Below are 12712 nucleotides of genomic sequence, written 5' to 3'. Positions count from 1 at the left end.
CAAACTACCAATGGCATATTTCACAGAACTAGAACAAAAAATTTCACAATATGTATGGAAACACAAAAGACCCCGAATAGCCCAAGCAATCTTGAGACAGAAAAACAGAGCTGGAGGAATCAGGTTTCCTGACTTCAGACTATAACACAAAGCTACAGTAATCAAGACAATATGGTGCTGGTACAAAAACAAAAAAATAGATCAATGGAACAGGATAGAAAGACCAGAGGTAAACCCACACACATATGGTCACCTTATCTTTGATAAAGGAGGGAAGAATATACAATGGAGAAAAGACAGCCTCTTCAATAAATGGTGCTGGGAAAATTGGACAGCTACATATAAAAGAATGAACTTAGAACACTTCCTAACACCATACACAAAAATAAACTCAAAATGGATTAAAGACCTAAGTGTAAGGCCAGACACTATCAAACTCTTAGAGGAAAACATAGGAAAGACACTATATGACATAAATCACAGCAAGATCCTTTTTGACCCACCCCCTAGAGAAATGGAAATAAAAACAAAAATAAACAAATGGGACCTAATTAAACTTAAAAGCTTTTGCACAGCAAAGGAAACCATAAACAAGATGAAAAGACAACCCTCAGAATGGGAGAAAATATTTGCAAATGAAGCAACTGACAAAGGATTAATCTCTAAAATATACAAGCAGCTCAATATCAAAAAAAAAAAAAAAAAACCCAATCCAAAAATGGGCAGAAAACCTAAATAGACATTTCTCCAAAGAAGGTATACAGATTGCCAACAAACACATGAAAGTATGCTCAACATCACTAATCAGTAGAGAAATGCAAATCAAAACCACAATGAGGTATCACCTCACACCAGTTGGAATGGCCATCATCAAAAAATCTACAAATAACAAATGCTGGAGAAGGTGTAGAGAAAACAGAAGCCTCTTGTGCTATTGGTGGGAATGTAAATTGATACAGCCGCTATGGAGAACAGTATGGAGGTTCCTTAAAAAACTAGAAATAGAAGTACCATATGACCCAGCAATACCACTGCTGGGCATATACCCTGAGAAAACCATAATTCAAAAAGAGACATGTACCACAATGTTCATTGCAGCACTATTTACAATAGCCGGGACATGGAACCAACCTAAGTGTCCATCGACAGATGAATGGATAAAGAAGATGTGGCACATATATACAATGGAATATTACTCAGCCATAAAAAGAAATAAAATTGAGTTTTGTAGTGAGGTGGATGGGCCTAGAATCTGTCATACAGAGTGTAGTAAGTCAGAAAGAAAAAAACAAATACTGTATCCTAACACATATATATGGAATCTTAACAAAAAAAAAAAGGTTCTGATGAACCTAGGGGCAGGACAGGAATAAAGATGCTGACGTAGAAAATGGACTTGAGGACAAGGGGAGGGGGAAGGGTAAGCTGGGACGAATTGAGAGAGTGGCATGGACATATATACACTACCAAATGTAAAATAGTTATATAGTGGGAAACAGCTGCATAGCACAGGGAGGTAAGCTCGGTGCTTTGTGTCCACCTAGAGGGGTGGGATAGGGAGGGTGGGAGGGAGATGCAAGAGGGAGGGAATATGGAGATATATGTATACATATAGCTTATTCACTTTGCTATACAGCAGAAACTAACACAACATTGTAAAGCAATTATACTCCAATAAAGATGCTAAAGAAACATAAAGAACCAACTTTTACATAACTAAATTGATAAATAAATGTATTGGTGTTATACAAGATATTCATGCATACATATATGTGTATGTGTATATATATGCAATTATATATATATATAATTTCTTTTTTTTTTTATAATTTCTTTTTTGAGAGAGAAAAGATGTCTAGCACTTATTTCTAAGTAGCAGCTGAACCTTGGTCTTATAAAACTTTTCATTCAATATGTATCATTTAGCTTGACTAATTAATAGTCAGATGTTTCTTGTAATAATATTACTGTATTAATTTATAACACCAAAGTTTTGAATAGTCATAATATAGAAGAAATAATTATGATCATTACTTTTAAAGCAAGCAATTGTTCTTTTCCTTAAGAACATTAAAGTTTGGAAATATAAAGTATATATTTGCCTTGGTTTTACTATTATTCACTCATCTTTTTTGCCTCTACACTACTCCTATGAAATATTCCAGAGTATCACTGGACATGGAAGGGATTTAAGCTCCTTGCTGTTTAGAAACATCCAAGTGACATTTTTTTTTTTTTTGTATTTAAAACATGTTCCCTGTAATATAGACAGTTTCACTCTTCTGTGGAAAGTTAAACTATGTTTTAAAGTGCATACAAAGAGTGTTAACATTCTCTTGTGTGTGTGTATGTGCAGTTACTTCTACTGACAAAGTTGTTTGCTAAAAGTTGTTCCACTTCAAAATAAATATTCCTCAGCTATTGGCTACCAATAGGCCAGTCTGTTTATGTCAGCACTGTTTATATTTAATGTCTACTTGAGTCTTCTTTCTTTTGACTTTGAAATAGATCCTGCAATGCTCATACCATCTTTTCCTGTAGTGCCTGAGATAAGCAATTATCTACTTTTTTATACAGCTTCCATTTATGTTTAGGACAAAGTATATGTGAAAAATTAACATGAACTTTTTATTTCATTTATGTTTCGATCCTACAGAGGTCTAAAACAATGTTCTAAAATGCCTGACAACAATTTCCTTCAAAGTTGCAGATTATTAGCAAAATATGAACTTAATTATTTATATAAATTGAAGGATAATAAGGATTGGTCTTGCCTTGAAATTATGTGATATTCCTTTGGACAGCAATTTTATAATATAACCATTTATATGTGATTCACTTGAGAAATTATACTAAGTGATTAAGAATCATTTCTAATGACACATCAGCATGAGTTTGGGAAATATATTCACAAACTTTAATTGTGAATAAGTTAGAAAAGTACAATTTCAGAAAAGTTGTGCTTGAAATCCATTAAAGTCATCTTTGATTTTTAGCAACTGGATTCAGAAGTATATAGTATATAAAAAGTATACAGTACACAGAAACTCAGCCAAAGTTTCCTACTTAGGGTAGCTTAGTTAGTAAAATATTTATCTGACACAATATTTGAAGTGTTTAGAAGTGTTATACTTTTTGTCCTTTTCTGAGTGACATTTGTGGGCATCTTTATTAAATCATTCTAAGGCTGATATTTCAGTGGAAATTCAGCATTAAAAGTACAATCAAAATTTTTTACACTAACTGAATATGTCAATGAAGACACATATATAAACATATACTCATGGAATTATAAATTATGAATATTTAAAATTGCTAATAAAGTATTCTATTTATTTAACTTAAAGAACTTTATAAACATTTTGATCTTGTTTTACTGTTTTAGGCCTAACCTTTGAACATCTATGTTCTAATCATTCTTATGGAAAATTAATAAGAAATATTTAGATTTTTGTCCAATACTGACAAATTCTCATCTTTTGCTAACTTACTGTGCATCTAGAAATATTTATTTTGGAAAATATTGGGCAAACTTCCTTTGCCCAAAATGAATAACTTTAAAGTTTAAGATGGATTACACAAAAGAACACATGATTTTCTTTTCAAAGGAGAGTGATTTTAAGAGCTTATAATGACTTAGTAAAGGTTTTCTGAAGATCAAATGCTTTTTAAATGCCCCTTTTTTGGTAATCTCTAAGTTAATTGGAAGCATGTAAAATTGTTCTAAATTAATGATTTAAAAAATCAACTTCAAATTTTTTAACTGGCTCTTTAAGTTTTATATTATCAAATTGTAGTTCATGATATACGTTAAAATATTCTGATAAAGTATCCAGATTAAGTTCATCCAAAAAAGAGATAATGCATTTCTACATTTGTTTGTAATAATTGGAGCGAAGACTGTATTAAACTAAATAATGATACTTTCCCCACATAATCGCCTGGCTTACTCCCTCAATTTCATTCCTCACGGAGGCCGCACCTGACCACTCCACATCAGCTGCCCCAATGTACTATGAAAACTCTTGGTCTATTAGATTTTTTTCATAACATGAATTTTTATCTACTATGTTTATTCTTTTATTTTCCAAATTGTTTATTGTTTATTGATTGCCTCCCTTGCCCCTGCCAGAATTCAAGTTCCTCAAGTGCAAGAACTCAAGTTTTTCTTGCTAGCTGATCAGTCCCCAAGACCTAGACTCATTTTTGGAAAATAGGAGCCCAGTACATATGTGTCAAAAAAACACTCAATGACCTAGGAGGAATTTCAGGAAAACTTTTGTTGGCATAATCACATAAAAATACATAACGTCTATAAAACAGCAATAACTAATTAGATGGGAAGAACAGGCTGGAATGAAAAAGGAATAATGAGTCAAAAATGGGTTTAGGTGAGATTAAAAAATACTGCTAAGAAAGTAAAAAACACAATTTAAAAATTACAGCCACACTAGAGGCCCTAAGACAACAAGAAACATTAATATGATTATAAATGTCACAGCAATAATCCTTTTTTTGGTTAAATTCCTGAATCAAAAGCAAAGTATAAGGTCTGAGTTTTAAAGATGAGATAACTACATATACGCAGAGAGAAACAACTACCCAAATATTTGACAAAAATGTTAAAAAAAATTATTATATACAAAATATATTTAAAAAGTGATGAAGAATGAAAGAAATGTCAATTGATATTTACAAATATACCAGTCTAAATCAGGGATATGATTAGTCTGAAACCATTGAGTGTCAGAAAAAAATGATAAGAAGGTAAAAGAGAAGTTAATAAGAAACCAATGATAGTATGAAAAAGGAAAAAATTTCAACATAACAAGAAGATAATAGAAAAAGGAAATTGAGGTAATTTAACTACTAAACTGTAGGCTGTTCTTTCTATGTAACTATGTTCTCACTCTATCCACTTTCTGTTTCCTATTTTTCCAACATACTTTGGACATTTTAAAATAAATTGCTACACACTTGAAAACAGATAAATTATAAGGGTTTACATCACATTTTCTTACCACAATGTTATAAAACTAGTAATTATAACAAAATGTGATAAAATATTTTGAAGTTAAAACACACATTTCTGAAAGTTTGTGTAAATAGGAAAATAAAAGCTGAGTTTTTAGATTTCTTATAAATATCAAAGTAAATTATGTACCTCAAAACTCAAGCACAGGGGAGGAGTCAAGATGGCGGTGTGGGAACACGCAGAGTTAGCGTCTCCCCACAGCTAGACTTGCTGTTTTTAATATTTTTTCTTTGCCTGGATGGGGCTTTGGAAGGAGGCAGAATTGGCTTGGGAACTCAGCAAGCTCCCTGGCCCAAGGGACGCCAATCCTGTCTGGGCTCCACTTCACCTCCCCTCTCGGTCCGCCTACATCCCACTGGTTCACTCTGGGGTTCCTCCTCTCTCCTTGGGGGTCAGAGTCCCCTACCAGCGGCCGGCAGATAAAATAGACTTTAAAATAAAGACTGTTACAAGAGATAAGGAGGGACATTACATAATGATCAAAGGATCAATCCAAAAAGAATATATAACAATTATAAATGTTTATGCACCCAACATAGGAGCACTTCAATGCATAAGGCAAATGCTAACAACCATGAAAGGAAAAATCAACAGTAACAAAATTATAGTAGGGGATTTTAACACCTCACTTACACCAATGGACAGATCATCCAGACAGAAAATTAATAAAGAAACACAAACTTTAAATGACATAATAGACCACATAGTTCTAATTGATATTTACAGAACATTCCACCCAAAAGTGGCAGAATACACTTTCTTCTCAAGTGCTCATGGAACATTCTCCAGTATAGATCACATCTTGGGTCACAAATCAAGCCTCGGTAAATTTAAGAGAATTGAAACTTATCAAGCATTTTTTCTGACCACAACAATATGAGATTGGAAATCAATTACAGGAAAAAAAACTGTAAAAAACACAAAAACATGGAGGTTAAACAGTGCACTCCTAAATAACCAAGAGATCACTGAAGATATCAAAGAAGAAATAAAAAATACAGAAAAACAAATGACAATGAAAACATAATGACCCAAAACCTATGGGGCCAGCAAAAGCAGTTCTAAGAGGGAAGTTTAGAGCAATTCAATCTCACCTCAAAAAACAAGAAAAATCTCACATAAACAATCTAATCCTACATTTAAGACAACTAAAGGAAGAAGAGCAAAGAAAACCCAAAGTCAGAGGAAGGAAAGAAATCATAAAGATCAGAGCAGAAATAAATGAAATAGAAACGAAGAAAACAATAGCAAAGATCAATAAAACTAAAAGCTGGTTCTTTAAGAAGATAAACATAATTGATAAACCCTTAGCAAGACTCATCAAGAAAAAGAGAGGACACAAATCAATAAAATTAGAAATGAAAAGGAGAAATCACAACTGACACTGCAGAAATACAAAGGATTATAAGAGACTACTACAAACAACCATATGCCAATAAAATGGACAACCATGAAGAAATGGACAAATTCTTGGAAAGGTACAATTTTCCAAGACTGAACCAGGAAGAATTAGAAAATATGAACAGACCTATCACAAATAATGAAATTGAAACTGTAATTAAAAATCTGCCAACAAAAAAATGTCCAGGACCAGATGGCTTCTCAGGCGAATTCTATCAAACATTTAGAGAAGAGCTAACACCGATCCTTCTCAAACTCTTCCAAAAAATTGCTGAGGGAGAAACACTCCCAAATTCATTCTACAAAGCCACCAGCACCCTGACACCAAAACTAGAAAAAGATATCACAAAAAATGAAAACTACAGGCCAATATCACTGATGAACAGAGATGCAAAAATCCTGAACAAAACCCTAGCAAACAGAATCCAACAGCACATTAAAAGGATCACACACCATGATCAAGTGGGTTTTATCCCAGGGATGCAAGGATTCTTCAATATACACAAATCAATCAATGTGATACACCACATTAACAATTTAAGGAATAAAAACCATATGGTCATCTCAGTAGATGCAGAAAAAGCTTTTGACAAAATTCAACACCCATTTATGATAAAAACTCTTCAGAAAGTGGGCATAGAGGGAACCTACGTCAACACAATAAAGGCCATATATGACAAATCCACAGCAAGCATCATACTCAATGGTGAAAAACTGAAAGCATTTCCACTAGGATCAAGAACAAGACAAGGATGTCCACTCTCGCCACTCTTATTCAACATAAGAGTTTTGGAAGTCTTAGCCATGGCCATCAGAGAAAAAAAAAGAAATAAAAGGAATATAAATTGGAAAAATAAGGATTAAAACTGTCACTATTTGCCAATGACATGATACTATACATAGAAAATCCTAAAGATACCACCAAAAAACTACTAGAACTAACCAATGAATTTGGTAAAGTTGCAGGATACAAAATTAATGCACAGAAATCTGTGGCATTCCTATACACCAACAACGAAAAATCAGAAAGAGAAATTAAGGAAACACTCCCATTTACCATTGCAGCAAAAAGAATAAAATACCTAGAATAAACCTGCCTAAGGAGGTGAAAGACTTGTACTCAGAAAACTATAAAACACTGATGAAAGAAATCAAAGATGACATAAAACAGATGGAGAAATATACCATGTTCTTGGATTGGAAGAATCAATATTGTGAAAATGACTATACTGCCTAAAGCAATCTACAGATTCAGTGCAATCCTTATCAAACTACCAATGGCATTCTTCACAGAATTGGAAGAAAAAATCTTACAATTTGTATGGAAACACAAAAGACCCCGAATAGCCAAAGCAATCTTGAGAAAAAAAAATGGAGTTGGAGGAATCAGGCTCCCTGACTTCAAACTATACCACAAAGCTACAGTAATCAAGACAGTAAGGTACGGCACAAAAACAAATATAGATCAATGGTACAGGATAGAATGACCAGAGATAAATCCATGCACATATGAGCACCTGCTTTATGACAAAGGAGGCAAGAACATACAATGGAGAAAAGACAGCCGCTTCAATAAGTGGTGCTGGGAAAACTGGACAGCTACATGTAAAAGAATGAAATTAGAACACTACCTAACGCCATACACAAAAATAAACTCCAAATGGATTAATGACTTAAATGTAAGACCAGGCACTGGTCTTTTGGAGGAAAACATAGGAAAAACACTCTTTGACATAAACCACAGGAAGAACTTTTTTGACCCACCTCCTAGAGTAACAGAAATAAAAACAAAAATAAACAAATGGGACTTAATTAAACTTAAAACCTTTTGCACAGCAAAGGAAACCATAAACAAGACAAAAAGACAACCCTCAGAATGGGAGAAAATATTTGCAAATAAAACAACAGACAAAGGATTAATCTCCAAAATATACAAATAGCTCATGCAGCTCAATATCAAAAAAACAAACAATCCAGTTAAAAAATGGGCAGAAGACCTAAATAGACATTTCACCAAGGAAGACAAACAGTTGGCCAAGAGGCACATGAAAAGATGCTCAACATCACTAATTATTAGAGAAATGCAAATCAAAACTACAATGAGGTATCACCTCACACCAGTCAGAATGGCCATTATCAAAAAAGCTAGAAACAATAAATGCTGGAAAGGGTGTGGTGAAAAGGGAACCCTCCTGCACTGTTGGTGGGAATGTAAATTGATCCAACCACTATGGAAAACAGTATGGAAGTTCCTTAAGGAACTAAAAATAGAACTACCATATGACCTAGCAATCCCACTACTGGGCATATACCCTGAGAGAACCATAATTCAAAAAGAGACATGCACCCCAATGTTCACTGCAGCACTATTTACAATAGCCAGGACATGGAACCAACCTAAGTGTCCATTGACAGAGGAATGGATAAAGAAGATGTGGCACATATATACAATGGAATATTACTCAGCCATAAAAAGAAATGAAATTGAGTTATTTGTAGTGAGGTGGGTGGACCTAGAGTCTGTCATACAGAGTGAAGTATGTCACCGTATGCTAAGGCATATATATGGAATCTACAAAAAAAAAAATTGGTACTGATGAACCTAGTTGCAGGGCAGGAATAAAGAGGTAGACATAGAAAATGGACTTGATGACATGGGGTGGGAGGGGGAACCTGGGGCAAAGTGAGAGTAGCATTGATGTATATACACTACCGAATGTAAAATAGTTGGCTAGTGGGAAGCAGCAGCATAGCACAGGGAGATCGGCTAGGTGTTTTGTGATGACACAGAGGGGTGGGATAGGGAGGATGGGGGGGAGGCTCAAGAGGGAGGGGATATGGGGACATGTGTATGCATATGGCTGATTGTGCAACAATCTGTTGTTGTGCAACAGAAACTAACATGGTATTGTGAAGCAATTATACTCCAATAAAGATGTACTAAAAAAAAAAAAAGGTATCAATAGAAAAAAAAAAAAGAAAACTCAAGCATAAGGACAGTTCGAAAAACTGTAGTATTTACAAGAGCTGAAGATACACAGTTCCAAAGATAATCAGCTCCACTCCTACATATATACCTCAACCCAACAAGAGTGCATTCAGAAGTTCACTGAAAGGCATGCACTAGAATATTCATTATAGCATTATTTGTAAGCCCAAACTGGAAGCTACCCACATAAATGTCCACACATAGGAGGAGCCATAAAAATTGTGGAATATTCACACAATGGGAACTGATCGTCTATAATGTACATAATGCATAATTCATCAATACTAAGTACAAAAAAAGACAGGACTAATCTCTGGTTTTAGAAGTCATGAGAGCAGTTAACTGGAACAGTTTTTACTGAGATGAGAATGTGCTAGGTTAATGGTATTCTGTTTTTGATCTGAGTCTGACTAAGCAGGTATCTTCTGACATGTGAAATCAATCCATTGAGCTGAACTCTTTTGATGTGGTCACTAGTCTTTACCGATACTATGCTCAATAAACACTTAAAAGTACATAGAAATTAAAAATATCATTCCCATGATATTTTTATTTCTTCATTAAAATAAGTAGAAACACATTTTAATCATGACATACTTTGCAAAACAAAAGAAAAAAAAGACCCCTAACTTTCAAAGACTTTTATGATCACTCAGGAAGCAAAATTACAGAGACAAAGAAGCACCAGGAAATCAGTAAGGAAAAATAAATGATAAATTTTTTTTAAAATGATTTAAACATCAGGAAGTGTTATTTATACTGGTTCTGTGGGCTCCATGACTATGAATTCTTCTGTGAAGTGGATGAAGACTCCATCCAGGACAAATTGAATCTCAGTCAACCCAATGAGCAGGTGCCTCACTGTAGACAAGCTCTAGACATGATCTTGGCCCTGGAGCCTGATGAAGAGCTGGAAGACAACCCCAACCAGAGAACCCTGATTAAGCAGTCAGCCAAGATGCTGTATGGGTTCACCCAGACCACCTATGTCCTCACAAACCTTGGCACCACCCAGATGTTGGAAAAAGTACCAGCAGGGAGAGTTTGGCTACTGCCCCACGTGCGCTGTGAGAACAAGCCAATGCTTTCCAATAGCCTTTCTGACACCCCAGGTGAGGCCCTGGTGAAGCTCTACTGCCCCAAGTGCATGGACATTTCCACACCTAAGACACCATCGAGGAAGCACCACACGGAAGGCCCCTACTTGGTACTTGGGTACCAGTTTCCCTCACAATGCTCTTCACGGTGCACACTGAATGCCGGCCCAAGCAGCCCACTAACCAGTTTATGTCCAAAGTCTACAGTTGCAAGATTCATCCACTGTCCTACCAGGTGCAGTTCCAAGCCGCCAGCAACTTTGAGTCCGTCAAGACCGTTCAGTGATTCCCAACCCCACCTGTCACTCAGTCTTTGACAGTTCCGGTCCTCCCCTGCCACCTTTAAGGAAACCTCTATGGTTTATATTTTAAATTAAAAGAGTCATTATTGTGGTGTGAATATGAAATAAAGTAGAAAAAAGGCAAAAATAAGCATTTACTCAAAATTTATATAAAATCTTGTCGTATCTCTTCAGGAAAAATATTTTAGGGCTTGATGGCTCCTAATATAAACATTGTAAAATCATAAGGCATTTTTAAAATAATTCAGTGCTAATTTATTTAATTACTAAATAAAATTGATTATTTATATTAAGATACATTAGCATCATTGATTAATGTATGAGAAGAATACTGAATAGTACCATAATAATGAAGAAATTTTTTTAAAAATCTACAAAAACTACCATGTTGAAAGGTACAAGAATCACAGGTCTTTAGAAAGGAAGTTTTCATATACCTAAAATCAACTAATTCTCATATTATTTAAATAGTTCTGAACTATAAGTTGAAATGGACTTTGCTGTGTCAAACCACAGACTGACTTGCATTATTTAAAAAACAGCAAATCTCAAATATCACTAGTAAATAGCAATTAAATCTTAAGAGAGAATATATTTTTATACTTGATAAAATCAATTCAATGTTTAATAAAATTCAAAGAAAGCATAAGTACCAACAGATGTATCTAAACATGACAAGAATGTGTATCTCAATCCTCCTATATTTCAAAATATTCTGGAAATTAATTTAATAGATTTATGATTATAAATGTGAAAAGAAGCTAAAATTTAGGTATTTGATCTAGCAACTACTACAATGTACTATAAAACCTTTTATTTTTGCCTTGGAATAGAGAGTCAAGTCAAAAATAATGAATAATCCAATGAAACCAGAGTGTATACAAAATTTATGAACATCAGTGGGGAGAGATTGGATGACACATTAAATTGAGAATTGGCTAATTATGTCAAGTTAGGTTGATATAAAACACCTCTTAGTTGGAGAACTGAAATTCCAATCTCATCTCAGTGGAAAAAATCAAGATGCCTATTTGGAGAGTGTTCTTAGCCATCAAAATCTAGCTAGGCTAATTCAATGACTAATGATATCACCACACTTCTATGTGAGTGACAACAAATATAGACATTGTAATATTCATATTCTTCACAGTATATTGTTTGCTAAGCACTGCATGTTGTTCTAGTGGGTTTTTTTCATATTATAAGTGTTAGTTTTTGTTAACTTGATCTTTCTACACCTATCTATCCTTGAGGTGCTTGGATTTATCCTGTAGATACTATGTTGGAATCATGTTAGCCACCTCAGGGTCAGATATTATGAATCATTTTTGTAATCCACAATGGAGACTTTGTAACAAGCTATAGGAGTGGGGAGTAGCAATTTATTTAAGTATAAGGTATAAATGGGGCAGCAAAATAATAACACTAAAATTCAAACAAGGCCCTTTCAAATAAGCATATTGGTTGAAAATATTTAATCTAAGAGGCAAGTAGACAGATGAGTAAGGACAAGGAGCAGAAAACTATGGTGTCTTGGAAAACCATATACATGTGAAAATTGAATACTGTCAGCACCAAATTCTTTCATGTAGTCTTGAATTCAACTGTAATTGAAGCACAGATCATAAATCAGAAAGGTTTTTCAATCTGACACCCTTAGAGGAAAAAAGTGACAAATGTGATTTTCAGATTGCAAAGCATCAGTTTATCATTGCACTTTGTTGTGAAGATGTAGAACAAAGTTGGAGAATATTTATATACCACTTATCCTAATGACACATGGAATAAGAAACTTGAGCTCATCATTCTGAAACTTAATATCTCTTTTGTTTACTAAAAAAAGCAAAAACAAAACTGTGATAATCAGATATTTTTCACTTATATCTGG

The 12712-nt window shown here is 34.2% G+C and overlaps 1 pseudogene; it reads left to right on the top strand.

Moving 5' to 3' along the window:
- Window positions 1-5195: 5195 nt before the first annotated feature.
- Window positions 5196-10808, top strand: LOC103012467 (casein kinase II subunit beta-like; annotated as a pseudogene).
- Window positions 10809-12712: the final 1904 nt, after the last annotated feature.

The sequence above is a fragment of the Balaenoptera acutorostrata genome, chromosome 2 (assembly GCF_949987535.1).
Source record: "Balaenoptera acutorostrata chromosome 2, mBalAcu1.1, whole genome shotgun sequence".
In the NCBI taxonomy this organism is placed as follows: Eukaryota; Metazoa; Chordata; class Mammalia; order Artiodactyla; family Balaenopteridae; genus Balaenoptera; species Balaenoptera acutorostrata.
This window is presented reverse-complemented; position numbering and strand designations above follow the sequence as displayed.